This window comes from Myotis yumanensis, unplaced genomic scaffold (genome assembly GCF_028538775.1).
Source record: "Myotis yumanensis isolate MYYU_CA2020_CCGP unplaced genomic scaffold, mMyoYum1.0.hap1 SCAF_2, whole genome shotgun sequence".
Classification (NCBI taxonomy): Eukaryota; Metazoa; Chordata; class Mammalia; order Chiroptera; family Vespertilionidae; genus Myotis; species Myotis yumanensis.
In genome coordinates, this window is record NW_027223753.1 from 155728457 (window position 1) to 155747832 (window position 19376).

Below are 19376 nucleotides of genomic sequence, written 5' to 3' on the forward strand. Positions count from 1 at the left end.
TGTTTATAAATTTCTGGCCTATGCCATAAGATCTTCTTTATATCTCCTCCCAACTCTTAATACTACCTTATACTAATGGTTAACTTGATCTCTGTAATTATATTCCTTTAAGGATAATTTATTTTAAAAATTGACTTTTTATATAGGAAAAGTATACATGCACAGACACAAATACATAGTTCTGCATAGAATATTATGAAGTTCACGGATTAATGCCTAAGCACATCCATTACAGGATCCTCACCCAGCTTATGCAGTAATTTATTACAGTATTTGGAGCACTGTACTCTTTTTAATTGTTTACATGATTTCTGCTATTAATCTTTGAGGTCCATGAGGGCAGGGTATCTTATTATCTTATTTATCTTTTATCCACAACAACTGAACACTGTCTGGCATATAACAAATACTTAATAAATCTATGTTCAAGAAAAGAATGACTCAGTCTTGTAAATTGCTTCACATAGATGACATTAGCCATGTGCCTCATGATGCCGCCTATGTAGATTGAACCGCCTGCATATCAAAGATCTTACCTGTGAAGAGGTTGTACAAAAGTCTCCTATTCTTTACTAAGGAGTTATGAGCATTGCTTTTAATAAAAACTACTAAAAGACATTCTACAAATGTCAAGAGGAACAATTGTGTTGATGAAATAACAACAACTTATATAATTTTGGTAAATACATATTCAGTTGTCTCTCAGGCAGTTCAAGGAAGGCAAAAAAAATAGGCATGGAGTCATTTCATAACAATCCCATTCCTCCAACAAAGCATAAACATCATTGTCAGTAAAGACAAACATCATGTTCAACCTCTTTTTCAATAGCATTTCCTTCTGCTTGTTCTCCATGTCTTGGGAAATTGACTTGATCCCCTAAGTAGAGGCTGAGACAAATGAGACAAACAAAAAGTAATGCCTTAGCTTTGCTGGGACATGAGGATCACTCTGAATAAAGGCTTGCCACCCCACAACTCCTATGCTGAGATTATTAAGATGATATACCAGTTCTGTGTAAAATTTGATCTATATTTCACACATTTGAGAAATTCTAAAACTGGAGAGTTTCCTCCATGCACAAGATTTCCCAGCTGACCCAATGCCCTTTGGCAGAACACCATCCAGAATAAGTCTAATGCCAACTCCAGAGGCAGAACAATGGATGCCCAGAAGGACTGGCCTCATGAAAAGAACATGGGACCCAAATCCCTTGAACCACATACAGCACAGGCACAGGTTGGTGCTTTGTCTCCCATCCATATAGCCTGAATGGGATTTGCCTGGCATGCCTGCAGCATCCACAGGTTGCCAGTTTTATAAATCTCAAGAAGGTGAAGCCAGGAAAAAGAAAGAGCTCCGAGAATGTACCTGCCCTCTGTGTCTCCCAAAACACACCTGGGAGCACTAATTTTGGGTTCTCATCAGCTGTGACAGTAAAGCTGAAGCATCAGTTAATTCATAATCAGTGGAGGATAAGTGTTTTATAGATTGTATGTTAGGAAGTCAAGGGGAATCTTGTATAGCTTTTCATTTAAGTGTCATCATCAGCTGGGAGATAGCTTCAGGGACATAGGAAATATGCAATTGTTCTAGGACCATGGTCCGTAAACTGCGGCTCGCGAGCCACATGCAGCTCTTTGGCCCCTTGAGTGTGGCTCTTCCACAAAATACTACAAAATACCACGTGCGGGCGCGCATGAACAGTGCTATTGAAACTTCATGGCCCATGCGCAGAAGTTGGTATTTTGTGGAAGAGCCACATTCAAGGGGCCAAAGAGCCGCATGTGGCTCATGAGCCGCAGTTTGCCGAGCCGCAGTTTGCAGACCACTGTGGAGGAAGCAATATCTTAGCAGGTACTGGAAGAAACCACATACTACTGTGGAATATACCTTAGGACTTCTTTATTAACATAACAATTCCATGACTTTTTTAAAAATAAAATTATGTAATCTATACATATCTTTAAAAAAAGCAAATACATTTAAATTGTGGAATATAACAAAAAAACAAATGGAAAATGTATTGAATACCTTCACTTATGTGAACTTAGGGAAATTACTTGGCCCTTATGAGCTTTGATTGCTCATCTCTTAAAATGAAGATGGAAAATAATTAGCAGTGGTTCTCAACCTTCCTAATGCCATGACCCTTTAATGCAGTTCCTCATGTGGTGGTGACCCCCAACCATAAAATTATTTTCGTTGCTACTTCATAAGTGTAATTTTGCTACTGTTATGAATCTTAATGTAAATATCTGATATGCAGGATGCATTCAGGCGACCCCTGTGAAAGGGTCGTTTGACCCCCAAAAGGGGGTCGCACAACCCACAGGTTGAGAACCGCTGTCTTACAGGATTATTTTGCCTGGCACACAGTAGGCACATAAAAATGCTATGTTCATTTCCAAACTGCCTTCATTTAAAACTAAAACCCACTGCCTTTACTTCACAATCCATGGCATTCAATGGTGTGTTTGACTTTTATAAATTCACAAACACTTCACATAATTTACATTTCAACGACTGGATCTGAGGTGCAGTGAATGTATTCAATAGTGATCACTGCAATCAAGGCAAGACACCTTACTTAAGCTAACACATGATTACCCTTCACTGCAGACCTATAATTCATCAATTTGTTCCTTACAGAATCAGAAAGGCACAAACTAAAGCAATTGAGGGCATAAAGATTCAGAAATTCTCCTGAGATGCTTCCCCAAACCCAGCAGTTGCTTTCAGTCAGACATATTCCTTATCTGTCTTCTCTAGCTCAATAATAGTATGTGTTTGTTTTTGTTGTTGTTGTTTTTTGGGGGGGTGGGGGGGGGGGGAGGTCTATGAAACTGCCTCACACCTGCCCAGATTTCCTGTTAACTGCTTAAAGCATTTCATGAGGTGGATCTTGCATACAGGTCATGTGAGTTATTGTTTCACCAGCATTCATTCATTCTCTCTCTCTCTCTCTCTCTCTATATATATATATATATATATATATATATATACTTAGGACAGTGGTCAGCAAACTCATCACAGAACTAAGTATACTAAGAAGTATAATATATATATATATATATATATATATATATAGAGAGAGAGAGAGAGAGAGAGAGAGAGAGAGAGAGAAGAGAGAGGGAGAGAGAGATAGAAACACCAATGCTGAGAGAGACTCATCGATCAGCTGCCTCCTGCATGAGCGGGGATCAATTCCACAACCAGAGCATAAGCCTTGACTGGGAATGGAACCATGACCTCCTGGTTCATAGGTTGATGCTCAACCACTGAACCACCACAGCTGGGCAACTTTACCAGAATTCTTAATGCCAGAACTTGTGCGCCTAGAGTAAGAGAATGGGAATGGCAGTGCATGGCTAGTAACACATTTGTCACTCTTTCTGCTGATAAAAAAGCCAAAAAGTGCCCTTCAGTGGTAGAAAGAGAAAATCTAATAAGACAATTAGACTCATTTTCAAGAAATATTTCAGTAGGCTGTCCTGGGAAAGCAGATAAGAGCCAAGATTTCTAGAATAATTTATGATAGTTCTGATTGGAAACCTTGTTGGTCTCCTCAGATTCATTATCAGCTCTTCTCTGTCTTTAAAATTTTACTGACAAAGTCAGAAGCTGGGAGGTAAAGAATTACAAAGCACATTTTAAAAGGAAGAATATATATATATATGGTGGGCAAAAGGTAGCTTTACAGTTGTGAGTACACAAAACACAGAGTTTATTCTTGTATTAGTATTTATTTATTAATGTATTATTCTCCACTCAAACAATATACAGGGTGTCTCAAAAATGTATATATACTTTAACTGCAGATAGCTCAATATTAAAAATAAAATGTCTTTTAATAAACACTGTCTTTATAATTATATATGGGGGGCACCCTATATATAGCGGGTGGGCCAAAAGTTATAATACAAATAAATAATAGAATAACTAATAAATGATATAAGAATAAACAGTTTCACATAGTCACAACTGTAAACCTCCTTTTCTAATTTTTCCCACCCTGTACAGGGAAAATGTTACCATGAGCACAGTACTGAGCATGAGTAAGATACTACAATAGTTTCTTTCTGTGAATTTCTTGTTAAGTTTATCTTTTCTGTGTATGTATGGTCAACTATTTTGTCTTTATTTTCCAGTAAAGTAATGAGACCAACACTATTCATCAGTTAACTCACTCATGTTCTCGAGCTCCGTCTCCCATGTCACCTCGACCTTAAAGAATGGAAAAGCTTGGCTATGTTTACCATCCTTTGTAGATAAGAGTGATAGGTATTAGATGCATAACTGACCAATGACCTGGCCAGGAAGATACAAGGCTTCTGCTGAGGGATTCTGGCAAGGCCTTTGGTTGAAAGGGATAGATGGTGGCAGGCCTCCTTGTCCCCTTTCCTACTCCTTTCTACCTTGAATGTGATCACGTGTAGAGCAGAGACAGCCATCTGGGTCTATGAAGCAATAGAAAGGCCAAGAGAATCACAGAAATACTTACCAACTTTGGTATTATTGAGCTGCTAACCAACAACAGACATCAACCACTAATATTATGTTGTAAGAAAAATAAATCTCTATTTAAGACATTTAACTCAGATTTTGTTATTGAAAATATGTTTCTACTCATACACAGCAGTTTTCAGTGACTTCTCCCTTATTTGTTGCAAGTACTTTAACACATTTTCACTAAAAGAGTTAGTGTTGCTGTCTAGACTAGTCAGAGCTACACAAGATCATTTGCTAGCTTTTGCTGGGACTTCTTTTGAAGGTCATAAGAATTATTGCTGAGGAAAGAGTTCCATAGTCCATAAGAAATTACTAATTGGGGGCAATATGTTTAAATGTGGGTATTAACAGCCAGACAACAGGCAAAGAGGGAAATTCCAAGACAAAAAGGAAAAGGGTTAATCAAAAGAGACAGACAGGAAGACAAACATAAAAGAAAAAGCCAAAATGAAAAGCTAAAGAGAAAGATGAATGAAAAGCAGGACCCTAAAACTAAACTCCTAAATTTGAACCTGGTGGTAAAAATACTGGTTAAGGTAACTCTCATTGACTCCATTTATATACTGCTAGAGGTCCAGTACATGGATTCTTGCACTGGTGGGGTCCCTTGGCCTGGCCTGCAGGGATCAGGCTGAAACTGGCCCTCTGACATCCCCTGAGGGTCCCAGATTGCGAGAGGGCGGTTCTTGGGTGACGCACCCCAGAATCTGGCTCCCTCCTCTCCTCTCCCAATATTATGTCACTTTCTCTCTGTATCTGTCTAGCTTCTTTCATCTCACTTTACCCTAAGTTTGGTGGTAACTGGCAACTTATGGGCATTTAACTGCAAAATGCAATTATTTAGCAAACAGGATTTGCTTAGCCTGGAATCTAGTTGGCCTAGGGCAGGACCCTGCTCAATGTCAGGCTGCTGCCCAAGCCCTTCCACCCAGGCAGAGTCCTGTGGCCTTGGGAACCTCCTCTTCCCACCTGAGCTGCTCCTTCCCCTCCTTTCCTCCCTAGAGGTTGCCCTCTGGCACTACTGTCTGCCTGGAAGTAGGAAAGCTGTGGCAGGTTTCCCAGCTGAGAGTGGTAGCAGGAATTTGCTGCCTCCACTGGAAATCGATATTAAGCAGATGGGCCAGCGCAGCACCAGATGTCAGGGCTGCAGCCAGTAGGTCCTGCATGTCTCATCATTTAGCTAAATGAGTTGAAAAGTTTCTGTAAGGGCCAGACCCACAACCTCTGTAATGGGCTAGAAGGCCTGGTAGGGAGCCAGATCCGAAGTGGAGAGCCAATGGGCTAGAGGCCTGGTGCATGGATTCAGGCACTGGTGGGGTCCCTCAGCCTGGCCTGCGGGGATCAGGCTGAAACTGGTTCTCCAACATCCCCCTAGGGGTCCAGGATTGCGAGAGGGCAGTTCTCAGGTGACGCACCCCAGAATTGGGCTCCCTCCTCTCTGGTTCTGGGTGTGTCACCCGAGAAACATGGCTGCCAAGTCACTGCAGCTCAGCAGCTCTTGCATTGAGTGTCTGCCCCCTGGTGGTCAGTGTGTGTCATAGCTACTGGTCAGATGGTCAAATGGTTGGCCAGTCACTTAAGCTTTTATATATATAGATAGATAGATTCTTCTCTCACTTCTAATTGCTGATAGGCAGCTCCCATCTGTGCCCTCACCCTTGACTTCCCTTCACCTTTCCCCCTGTCTGGGCCCATTCCCAACTCCAGATTGCTTATACTGACTGATCATCCTTCAGGATACCAACAGGAAGCAGCAATGAGACAGGAAGTGTGATAGGAAAATATCAACAGCATCATTGCAAGGGAGTCCAGGTCTTTCTCACTGAGAAGATGAAACAAGGACCAAGGGATTTAGCACAGCTCAAACCCTGCTATTGGATGGGCAACATGTGGAAATGCTAACTTGGCCTAAACTCAGGGAAACAGGGTCATGAATACAGGTTGGGAGGAGCATAGAGTGACAATAATCCTATCCTAAAACAAAATAGAGAATTAAGTACCCAATAACACAAACATACCCCCCACATCTAGGGCATAAAGCATCTCTCAACTAAAATTGCTAAGGGAAATGGTAGAAAATTCAACCTCTGTATGGAAATTAATTATAACAATTGTGTTTATGTACTCAGTATCAAAGAATTTTCAGCTTTTTTAATTTGTAGAATCTCCATTTACATCGAATGATAAAAATGAAAAAGAGTAAACTATAAAAATGAAAGCCTTGTGTTAATTTTTAATGAAGATTTATTTTAGAAAAAAAAAAGGACATAGAAAAAGATTCTATTCTATGTTTGAGAGTACTACATGAAAGAAAATAAAAAATGTACAGAAACAAGAAAGGAAGCAAATAGTAAGAAGACCAAACATGTTTTTGTGTAAGGTTTTGTTTTAGAGAGTATTATATACCAGTTCATTCTACTTTCCCCCCTTTTCTGCTTTATCCAAAGCACAAAAGCAAATGAGAGAAACACAAAGCAAATTCCCATAACTCAAATGGACACTACTCACAAATTAGTATGGTCATCCTAGAAATAATACTTAGAAACTTAATTAATATATTGCTTCTTTTAGGTGGCAAAACAGGAAAATAAGGCTCAGCTTCCTAAGTTCCCATTCTTTCATGTGTAAAATACAAGTTATATAATTTGAAATTGTAATATCAGCATATGCTGCCTCCACACCCCATGGGGACTAGGAAAGTAACATGGAAAAAAGAAGCCTCAGTAGAAATTGTGAAGAGGAAATGAGCAGAATCAATTTTAAAAAGTTTTATATAGCTCAGTAGCATATTGTAAAGAGGGAGGAAATATGCAATAGGTTTTTTAAAAAGAAGATATTTAATCTTAATAAACATTAAGAGGGAGAAGAAGAAAGGTATAAATCTATTACAATTAATAAACTGTATAGAACATGGAATAGTAAATAGAACATAGATTTGAAAGCCAAGTTAACTGGGCTTTAGTCCAGGCTAAATTAATATTTATGTTACTTAGGCTATATGTTATTATATAAACCTAGAGGCCTAGTGCACGAAATTTGGGCACGGGGGTTTGGTCCCTCAGCCTGGCCTGCACCCTCTCCAATCTGGGACCCCTCAGGGGATGTCTGACTGCCTCTTGCAATCCGGAACCTCTGGCTCCTAACCGCTCTCCTGCTTGCCTGCCCAATTGCCTCTAACCACCTCTGCCTGCCTGCCTGCCCAATCACCCCTAACTGCTCCCCTACTGGCCTGATTGCGCCTAACTGCCTCTGCCTTGCCCCAAACCCAGGACCCTGGATTCCCTCCTCCAGCTGGTCACAGGCACCCGGTACAAGGGTTTCCCTCCTTCTGGCTGGCTGCAGGCACCCAGGACCTGAGCAAGCTTTGCCCAGGTTGGCCGCAGCCGCAGGGGACCATGGGCGGGTGGCTTCTCCTGGGCCACAGTTGCAGGTGCCCAGGACTGTGGGGCAGGTGACTTGTCCCTCTCCTGGGCCACAGCCTGGCTGGTCCCCATTCCTCTCTCCCCAGTGTTGAGTGTCTAAGCCATTAGGGCATGATGGCATGATGACTATTTGCATATTAGTTCTTTATTATATAGGATTCTATGCAAAAAATGTTTATATATTTTTCTATATACATTTTCTAGGAGAGACCATAGGCATAATAAAATTTCTAAAAGAATCTGTGACCCACAAATTATTAAGAACTATTATTAGGGAAATTATTTAATCTATCTCTGCCTTTGTTTTCTCATGTTTATAATGGGAATATCACCATCTATCCACTTTTAATCACTGCGAGGTCATACAAAGTATACTAAGAAGAACAAATACTTGATGAGTTAGTATGTTATTTAAAAATTAGTCTTATACCTTTCATATATTTGTTAAGATATTAATTTAATATGATCATGAAATTATCTATAAATTCATCACATAACACAGTTCAAAACTTTGGCTCCTTCTTGAGTACATAAAAGTTAAATATGAAATTCTTGGTGGTATCATATCAGTGAAGGAAGAAATATCTTCTCATGAGAATATATTTTGCTATTCTAAGGCAGTGGTTGGCAAACTGCGGCCCGCGAGCCACATGCGGCTCTTTGGCCCCTGAGTGTGGCTCTTCCTAAGCCTTAGGAGTACCCTAATTAAGTTAATAACAATGTACCTACCTATATAGTTTATGTTTGAATAATTTGGCTCTCAAAAGAAATTTCAATCGTTGTACTGTTGATATTTGGCTCTGTTGACTAAAGAGTTTGCCAACCACTGTCCTAAGGTGTCATTATTAACCCCTAGAGTGCCGGGGAGCGCGATCACGCTCCTCCTGTCTTTCTCCAAAAGTGCCGGGAGCGCTATCGTGCTCCTCCTGCAGTGTCACTATTAAATGCTAGTAGTTCACTCTTTATTGACAGATGGCACCTAAGTGCAGATTACTTATGATGCCAAATGTTTGTAGTTCTAAAGGTTTCCTTAAGTTTTTGAATATGTAACTTCATTTACTTGCGATTCATAATTTTTTTTTTCCTAAACTGCTGTAAAAATCAGCAAAAATGCCTTGGCAATTTTAGCATAGTTCCTAGGATATTGGTTGGCACTCAAAAGGTTAATGATTAACAGTCTTGAATTCTCAGTGGTCACAGAACAATTTAAAGAAATCTCTTATTTGGGCTAATTTATATCAGTGTACATTGCTTAGGCAGAATGTGACAAACATAAGCCAAGAATTAAAATCTTCTTTATGATGCTGCCATGTAAAACAATGCAACTAATTAGTCTAAACAAAAGTTATGGTCAAAGGTGATTTTCAGAGTCCTCCAGGCACCACTGTGCATATTGACACATTCAAAATCTGATGAGCAAGCCTGTGCCTGCAGTTGCTATGATTTACTAACAATTGAGAGGGGAAACATTTGATAAAAACCCCTCATTAATAGATTTTGTTTTCTTTTCTCTCTGAGACAAATTCCTTGAAATTTTCTGTAAACATCTCATTAATAGGAATACAGCAAGGAAGAATAATTAGTTTTTGTCATCAATCAAGTTTTCAACTTCTATACCCCAGTCGATGCTCACAACACTCTTTCAGTATTTAAAGTTACAGGAAAGCAAAATAAAGTCATTGTTCATGAAACCTAGCATGTATTGGTTGTAAATTAACTTACTTGAAACAAACTGACTCTGAGAACAAGCCAAAGGCATCAGTAAATTTTGTGAAAATCCTATGGCAATTGACTAGAAAGGGACAATCTCATCAGGATTTGCAACTATGATCCTATGAGCACAATGACCCAAAATAGGAAACCATTTTGGAAGAAAGCAAGCTTTATATCTAATATGAAAGTGACATATAGAGTGGCTAATTCATTGCATAAATGATCTCTAATTGTTTTAGGGTCTTAATCACTACATGTTTACTTGTTTGTTGTTTCTTTAGAGAGGGAGAAAAGAAGGGAGGGAGAAAGAGCAAGAGCAAGAGTGAGAGCGAGAGAGAGAGAGATGAGAGAGATACATTGATTTGATTGGTTGCCTCCCATACATGCCCCAACTGGAAATTGAACCCAAACCTGTCTGGTGCACAGGACAATGCTCCAACCAAGCCACACTAGCCAGGGCTTACTAAATGTTTTGTTTCCAATTTGATACTTACAGGTACTGGCTTACTAGAGATATACATTTGTATGGCAAGCTAAGACTCCAAAGACAAGAAGCAAGATAGATGAGAGTACAGAGGTACAGCAAAAATGACTCTTAAGAAACATGCCTTAGCTGAACACAAGAGATCTGGGTTAGTATAGAGAAGTAATTTATTGCTGGGATCAGTTTTATAGGATACTAGAGACATTTTTTTTAATTAAAGGGTAAGATAAGGTATTGAAACTCAACACAAAGAAACAAAAATGATATTAAGCCTATTTCACTGAATGAAGGAAATCTTTGGGAAAAATAGAAACCCTAAAATGAACTAGGGATGAAGTGCCTACTCCTTTCACCTCTGATGTGAATATTAGGTGACTAGGAATTTCCCCTAAAAGAAAATTGGAAAATTTGGAAATTATATCACCATTTGTAAGTCAGAGAAAGTTTTCTAAAGCAGCTTTGAAGTCTTCATTTCTATCAGTGTCTTCCAACATCACTCTGAAAAGCTGCTGGGAGGAGATGGGCAATGGCCAGGCGCCTGGGCATTAGTGCTGCAAGGTGGCATGGAAGGTCCAGCTTCCCAGCACTGAACTAGATCTGTGAGACTGATTCCGGACCCTTTTGTCTAAGGTTAAATATCTATCTATCTCTATCTCTATCGATCACCTCTATCTATCTATCTACAACTAAATCTATATCTATATCATCTATATCTATATTAATTAGATATCTATCTCTCTATCTGCCTGTGGGTGAAACAGATATGGACTATACCCAGTATCCATCTGTTCAGGTCACTGGTTTTGTTCAAGTGTTTTGCTAATTTTCCCATGGTTTCAACTGAGCATGATTAAACTCAGACTCGATTGTGGACTTAACTTTTTTAAAAATGTGCTTATTCATTGGAAGTCTAAGGCATTGATATATGTTCTATCAAGGTCTGATGACAATCTAGCTCACACCTTGGGTCTTAGTTTCCAAAGAGAGATGTGTCTCGGCAAAGAAAGGGCTCAAAACATAAATTCTGTTCACAAAACTGGACAAGTACTTGAATCTGGATTTCACGAATAAGGCTTGACAGTCAAAAACAAGTACCCATTTGATTTCACTTCTATGTGGAATCTAGTGAACATGATGAACTAACAAGCAAAATAGAGATAGACTCCTAGATAGAGAGCAGGCTGACAGCTTTGAGTAGTGGGGGCTGTGTATGGAGAAAGGTGGGATTGAGCAAAAAGAAAAAAAAAGCATGGATATGGACAATAGTGTGGTAATTGCTTGGGGGAGGGGCAGGGGAGGGAGATGGAGAAGGATATGGGGGGGTGTATGGTGATGAACAGAGACTTGACTCGGGGTGGTGAACACAATACAGTTGTGCATCTGAAGTTTGTATAATTTTATTAACCAGCATCATCCCAATAAATTAAATAAAAAGGAAAAAGAAGAGTCATAAAAGGGAAGACACAGAGATGAAGAGGAAAGGCCAGGTAAAGACAGTCAGAGATTAGAGAGACCAATGAGGCAAGGAACTTTAAGGACTGTCAGCAGTCACCAGAAGCTGGGGCAGAATCATGGAATGGATTCCATGCTCCAGGAGGAACTCTGCTGGCACCGATTTCAGACTTCTACCCTCCTGAATGCTAAGAGTATACATTTAGATTGTTTTTAACAACAACAACAACAAAAAGAATAAACATGATACTAAAGAGAAATTGATGTCATTATATTACAAGGTTTACAGTTGAGAAATCCGAGGCTCTGAAAGAAAGGGGAGAGGGAAGAAAAGGCAAAAAGGAGAAGGGGAATAAGAGATACAAAGTTTTAATTATAATAAATCATCAGATGGGATTTGAAGTACAACATAGAAAATATAGTCAATAATATTGTAATAACCTTGTATGACAACAGGTGTTTACTAGACTTAGTATGGTGATCACTTCATTAAGTATATTAATGTGAAATAACTATACTGTACACTTGAAACTAATATAATATATATTAAGTATATTTTAATTTAAAAAATTGAACAAAAAATGTAATATTCTCCAATTCTAATAGCCAGGGCTGGAAGATCTCAACCATAAACATGTCACCTACCAACATCTGAGAATCTTTTTAAGTTACAAGCCCTTTGGGAACTTGATATTTCTTATGAAAGATAATAAACAACAGAATTAAAAAACAACGCAATCATAGCAGCACAATTTACAATAGCTAAGATTTGGAAACAGCCTACGTGCCCATCAGCAGATGAGTGGATTAAAAACTGTGGTACATCTACACAATGGAATACTATGCTGCTATAAAAAAGAAGGAACTTTAACCATTTGCAACAGCATGGATAGAACTGGAGAGCATTATGCTAAGCAAAATAATCCAGTCAGAGAAAGATAAATATCACATGATCTCACTCATTTGTGGGATATAATGATCAACAAAATTTGATGAACAAGAATAAATCCAGAGACAAATGGTATGGGAGAGGAAGGGGTAGAGAGCAACCAAAGGACTTGCATGCATGCATATTAGCATAACCAATGACACAGACACTGGGGCATTGGGGGCTTGCCCGGGGTGGGAATGACTGGGAGAGAGGAGGGTTAATTGGGGAAAAAGGAGACACATGTAAAACTTCAGACAATAAAACAAACAACAACACAGAAGTAGCTACTGTTGAATTGGATGTAATCAAACATTAAAATGAAAAACAACAATAAAAAAAAACTGCTATAGTTTTATTGGAAATAAATCCAATAAGAAAGCAGCACTTGTTTGGACTGTCAATCTACACTAATAAAAGAGAAACATGCAAATTGGTGTCACTCTGCTACGCTCACCAGCCAATTGGATGAGTATGCAAATTAACCCAACAAAGATGGTGGTTAATTTGCATACATAGGCGCCCAGCGGACTGGGTCCCTTTAACATCATCAGCACTGGGCACTGAGGTCACTCCGAAGTAGGCTCCATGTGGGCCCTGAGCAGCCTAGAAAGGGCCTGAGCCAGGGGGCTCCTGGGCAAGGGTGAAGCTGGCTATCAGAGCTGTGGGGGGCCCTTGCCCAAGCCTAAAGCCTCGGCCAGAGGCGTTAAGCCTGGGTGAGGGGCCGATCTGGCAACCGGAGGGTGATGGGAGTCAACGCCTCTGGCCGAGGCATCAGGCCTGGGTGGCGGGCTGAGCCGGCGATCAGTGTGAACTACAGAAGAAACACCTTTTCTGACCGCTCATTGGCTAAGCTCCCTGTATGTAACTGGTAATATTCTTAGTAACTTGGGTAATAAGAATCCACAAAGGTGATCTAGGGTTTTTCACCACACTCCTGGTGAAAAAAACTAAGGTCTGCTGCTGGAGGGCTAAGAAATGTCATATCCTGCCCTAGCCGGTTTGGCTCAGTGGATAATGCCTCGGCCTGCCCACCTCAGGGTCTGGGTTCAATTCTGACCAAGGGCATGTACCTAGGTTGCAGGCTCCTCCCTGGTTGGGGCCCAGATCAGGGCTCATGCAGGAGGCAACCAAAGTGTTCCTCTCACTTTGATGTTTCTCTCTGTCTTTCCCTTTCTCTTCCACATTCTGTAAAATTCAATGGAAACATATCCTCAGGTGAGGATAAGAAAGAAAGAAAGAAAGAAAGAAAGAAAGAAAGAAAGAAAGAAAGAAAGAAAGAAAGAAAGAAAGGAAGGAAGAAAGAAAGAAAGGAAGGAAGGAAGGAAGGAAGGAAGGAAGGAAGGAAGGAAGGAAGGAAGGAAGGAAGGAAGAAAGAAAGAAAGAAAGAAAGAAAGGAAGAAAGAAAGAAAGAAAGAAAGAAAGAAAGAAAGAAAGAAAGAAAGAAAGAAAGAAAGAAAGAAATGTCATATCCTATGAAAGACGCATCTTGAAAATGCCTAAAGAAAGTTGTCATTTTTTTATGGTGAAGGGACTGGAGTCCGAGTTGTTGAAAAAAACTTGGTGGCTGCGGTGACTGGCAGTGGCTGCAGCAGCGGGGTGATGGGGCTGGTGCCTTCCCCAATCAGCCTGGTTGCCTCCCACAAAGGGAGGCCAGACTGTGGCTTAGGCCCGCTCCCCAAGGGGAGCAGGGAGCAGGCCTAAGCCTTCAGTAGGACATCCCCTGAGGGATCCCAGTATATGAGAGGGGGCAGGCTGGGCTGAGGGACGCCCCCCGTGCACAAATTTCGTGTACCAGGCCCCTAGTGAAAAATAATAGCCCTGCATTCTTAGTGACAACTGAAATGAGAAGAAAACCTTCATTTCCCCTGTGGTCTGGAACAAGAATAAGAAAAAGAGAAAGAAGCCTATCCATATTCCGCATTAAACCAGTCTTCCTATCTGAAAGAAACAGCAAAGAAAAAATAAAAATTTACTTTATTACTCTTATACTTCCTACTTCCTGGCTCAGAGAGCCAAATTCATTAACAAAAAGAAAACTTGGCAATCATCACCGTATGTATGCCGCAAAGTTTTCTTTCTTTTTTTTAAAGCAGTCACTGTTCTGATTAACATTGAGTTTTTAATTAGGCTTACCCACTTTCTTTCCTAATCAAAAATAAGATTTTAGAAAATAAGAAAAAACAAAAATTTGGTAATACTTATTTTCTATATATTCTTTTTTTATTAAGAACAAAAAAATAGGGAGACTATAAAATTAAATCACCAGGAGAAATCAAGATAACTGATAGTTATTTTCTTAAAGTTTACCCCTACTAAGTACCAAATAAATAAAAATTAAAATCATAATGAGATAAGTATATCAAATTGAAAAACATTAATGTTTATCTTTAGGGTAAGTCTAGATAACATTATTATATTCATTTGATGTGAATATAAATTATAGTAATTTTTCTGGAGTGATGCTTATAATAATATTATAGTAACGTTCCTAAAAATGTTCATATTGTTTAAAAGAGAATTTTAACTTCTAAGATTCTATCTTAAGGATATAATCAAAGATACAGATAAATATTTATATAAAAGTATTTTATTGCAATATTATTAATACTGGAAGTATTAGAAATAAAGCTGTCCAATAAAAAAGTAATACTTTAATAAATTAGGTATGATATATTTAAATACTCACATTTAAAAAAAATTAGCAATACAGAAAAATGCCTACCACATCAATAAAAAGACACAAAACTACATAAGATACTATAAGAATGTACTAGGGGCCCAGTGCATGAATTTGTGCACCTTGAAAGGAACTGTGGGCCTAGAGGCTGCAGTAGGCACAGGGGTGGGTCTCGGCCCATCCTCCGAGGCCCCTGGCCAGCCCCTCCCACCATGGCCCTTGGTCCCCTGTCTGCCAGCAGCCCCTCTCCTGCTGCCACCGCTTCCATGCACTGATGGTGCAGGCCCTGCTCACACCTGTTGATGGCGTGGAGCAATTGGGGCCAGATCCAGCAGTAGGTGTGAGTGGCAGCTGCTGCCCCAATCACCCCACATGAACAGGGGGAAGTGGAGAAGCCCTCAGGGGTGATCAGGCCTGGCACCTGCAGCTCACACCCACTGATGGTGCCCAGTGATTGGGAATGGTGCCAGGCATCAGCAGTGGGTGCGAGTGGTGCCTCGGCGGCTCTGGTGCCAGCAACAGGTGAGAGCAGAGTTGGCGCTGGCAGTGGGTGTGAGCACCAGGTGGAACTGCAGCATGTGGCAGCAAAGAATTTTCAGTAACCACCAGAGGCTCACCTCAATAACAACAACCGGTGTCCTGCCTTCGTCTGGCACCCCCGCTCACCTGTTCCACCATCCTCCATGACCAACACCCACCATTTTCCGCACATGCCCCCTGGTGGTCAGTGCATGTCATAGCGACAGGTTGTTCAGTTGCCGGTTGTTCCACCATTCGGTCTATTTACATATTAGCCTTTTATTATATAGGATTGTATAACTAAATAAAATACACAAAATGGCTTAGAAAAGGCTTGAAGTGGTTATCTGGTTTTTGAGATCATGAGGATCATTTAAAATAATTCTTTATACTCTCCTATATTCTCTAAGTATTAAAATGTTTTGTAAGTTACTTGACTCAGATTTTCAGTAAGAGTTGGAAAGAAATTCCAAGACAACAGAAGCACTTGAGCAAAGGGGAGCAGGTGAGGATGTGCCTCCTGCAAATGATGAAAATGACTACAACAAAGGGTGCATGTTCTGAAGGAGGAGTTGCAAATGGGATTGGACAGCTAAGCATGGACCTATTTCAGAAAGCCTTGAAAATCAGGATGAACCATTGATATTTTTTTAGTTGAGTAGTGATTTGGTGAGCACAAGGTTCTCTTTAATACATGGCAGTGTAGCAGATGGACTGGGTGGAGTGAAGGAGTAGAGGGATATAGAAGTTATTAATTCAATCTACTAAATGCTTCTGGGAATGAAATAACCAGAAACATTCTAAGTTCCTCTTCTTGTCAAAAGAAGAAACTGTTGGGGGTTTTGTTCAGTGGACAGAGCATTGGCCTGCGGACTGAAGGATCCCATGTTCGATTTCAGCCAAGGGCACATACCTGGGTTGTGGGCTCAATCCCCAGTGTGGGGCATGCAGGAGGCAGCCGATCAATGATTCTCTCTCATCACTGATGTTTCTCTCTCTCTCCCTCTCCCTTCCTCTCTGAAATAAATAAAAATATATTTAAAAAAAAAAACGAAGAAGAAACTGTTTTGCGACAGCATGGGTAGACCTGGAGAGTATTATGCTAAGCAAAATAAGCCAGTCAGAGAAAGACAAACACCTTATGATCTCACGAATATGTGGAATCTAATGAACAAAATAAACTGATGAACAAAATGGAACTGCAAGCATGGAACAGACTGGCTGGTGTCTGAAGGGAGGTTGGTGGGGACGACTGGATAAAGAAGGTTAAGGGATTAGCTAAAGAACATATATGCATACTCCACAGGCAAGGAAAATAGTTTGGTGAAGGCCAAGGGAGGGGGAGAGGAAGGAGGTTGGAGGTGGGCAAAGAGAAAGGAGAGGAGGAAGGGAGAAACCTGCAACAATGTCAACATTAAAAAAAATTTGAATGATAAAAAAGATATTATCAGAGAATCTACTCATATTCCCAAATGAGAGTTCTAGAGAGATTTAATCAGGAACCATTTAAGATGAGATGGTACAACCATGAAAGGGTATTATCCACAAAGCTCTTCCTCTAATTTATATTCTTTTGTTATAATGTCTAAGGATGAGAGTTCCTCTCCATTCTGTAACGTTACTTTGATTGTCTTTGATCCTGCCTGCTTGTCTCCCAACATGACTGACATGTTCCTCTCTACTTAGAAACATTTCCAGTCTCTTACCTCTTTCTGTCTAGATTTGGAATGTCTACAAGACCTCATCTAAATTGGTTTGCAGATTTCAGACAGATCTGATTTGAAGACTGGCTCACTTTTCACTAATTATATATCTTCAAGCATGTAATTTAATCTCACAGTTTCTTTATCAGTAAATGGGAATAATTCTGCTAACTTTGACAGGTGGTCATGAGAATGAAAAGAGAGTATGAGATATATCTGATTCATAATATGGGCACATATATTATTTCCTTCACCCCGGATATTATCTTCTGACAGCAAAATGTGAGAGTTTCTGATAAAGGAAAAAGAAAAAGCAACTTGAATTGATGCAATTCAGGTCCAAAGTTGTTAACGTTGCTATTATTGTTGGTGGGTTTGTGTGTTTTGTTTGTTTGTTTGTTTATTGTTGTTGCTTTTGCTTTGTAATGGTTATTATGCCACATTATTAGCCCATGGGATATAACTATAGTATTCAGTGGCAAAATAGCTACATTATTATAAAACACATTCTTGTAACTTTGCCTATTAGTTAAAAATAAGTGATTTTTAAAGAACTTTACATTTAAATTTGTATAATGTGTATTTGATTCGGCCTTGCTCTTCTTCGAAATAAGGCTCAATGACCAGGAGGTAAGGTACTTTCCTTGTTTTCTTCCCTTGTTTGCTTTGTTTTGTGTGTGTGTGTGTGTGTGTGTGTGTGTGTGTGTGTGTTCCAGTAGGATGGAGTAAACTTACATCCATCAACCTCATCTGGCTCACTCTCCATTGTGATGATGAACTTCCCATGTTGGTTGCTGGATCAGACCAAGAAATCTTTGGCCCAGAACCAAGTGAATCAAACAATATGTGAAGAAATAAAATGGATGTGCCTGGCCTCAGCGGCACCATGCATTGAGTTCAACTGGCCACCAGGAGACCAAATGAAGGGATATGCTCTAACTACTTCAATGCCACGGAGTTTAAACTCAATGAAGCCTTGAAGATTGCCTCAGGACAGTGCAGTATATTTTGCCATATTTATTTTTCATGAGTTTTCTCTTGCCTGGGTTTGTAAAACATTGGTCCCAATAAATGATTTACCACAGCCGAGAAGATGCAGGAAATTGATCTGAGCTCACCTTCAAACATTATGAAGGCCCTGAAGTCTAATAAGGTTACAGAGAGGATTCTGAGGTGGCAGACACTTAGGAACAGAAAAGGGGGAAACACGCTAGGAAAACATTGTGCAGACTAATCTGTCTTTCATTTCATTTTGACATTGCCCGTTCTGCATGTTCCTTCTTTGAAGGGAGGCCATTCACTTTAAATGTGTTTTTAGTTAATGAAGGCAACCTTTTAACTCCATTAGCAGCTTCTTTCTCAGCCTAAGTGTGGGGATGCCTGAGAGGTACAGAACTTCCCCCAGGAAGTGCATTTTTATGAGAGAACCAGGGCTCTGCTTCCACTAAAGCAAGATTCAAAATACTCCAAAAACAAGAACATTGAAACATTCTGAAAGCAAAAATCGTAGGTTTAGAAAACTGTCTTCTTATCGTTTAGAAATAAAGGTAGATCAGCACCTCAGACCCTAATTTGCTTCCCCTTCTCAGGAAGTTCCATTCCCAAAGGGCACTGTGTTTTCAGGGAGAAGAAGAGTTGATACATGGGGTAGCTAAATCAGTTTTTACCAAGTCCCCTGGAGCTCTGTATATAGAAGAGTAAGTAATGTCTTAGGATATGAGGTTGGGAGAGACCAAATTCCTCCCTATATGATACAAAATTGGATGTAGCAATACTGAGTCAAACAATGTAATAGGATCTATGGGCTTGGAAGTCAGATAGAAACATCAATCATAGCTTATGTTCTTACTAAAGAAGTTTATTTGACATCCATTTGGTACTCTAGCTTAAGTCCTATGCAGAAGTTTCTGGGAGTTGGGGAAGGAGGAGTTGAGGTAAGGATAATAAAATGATGATGTTAAAAAA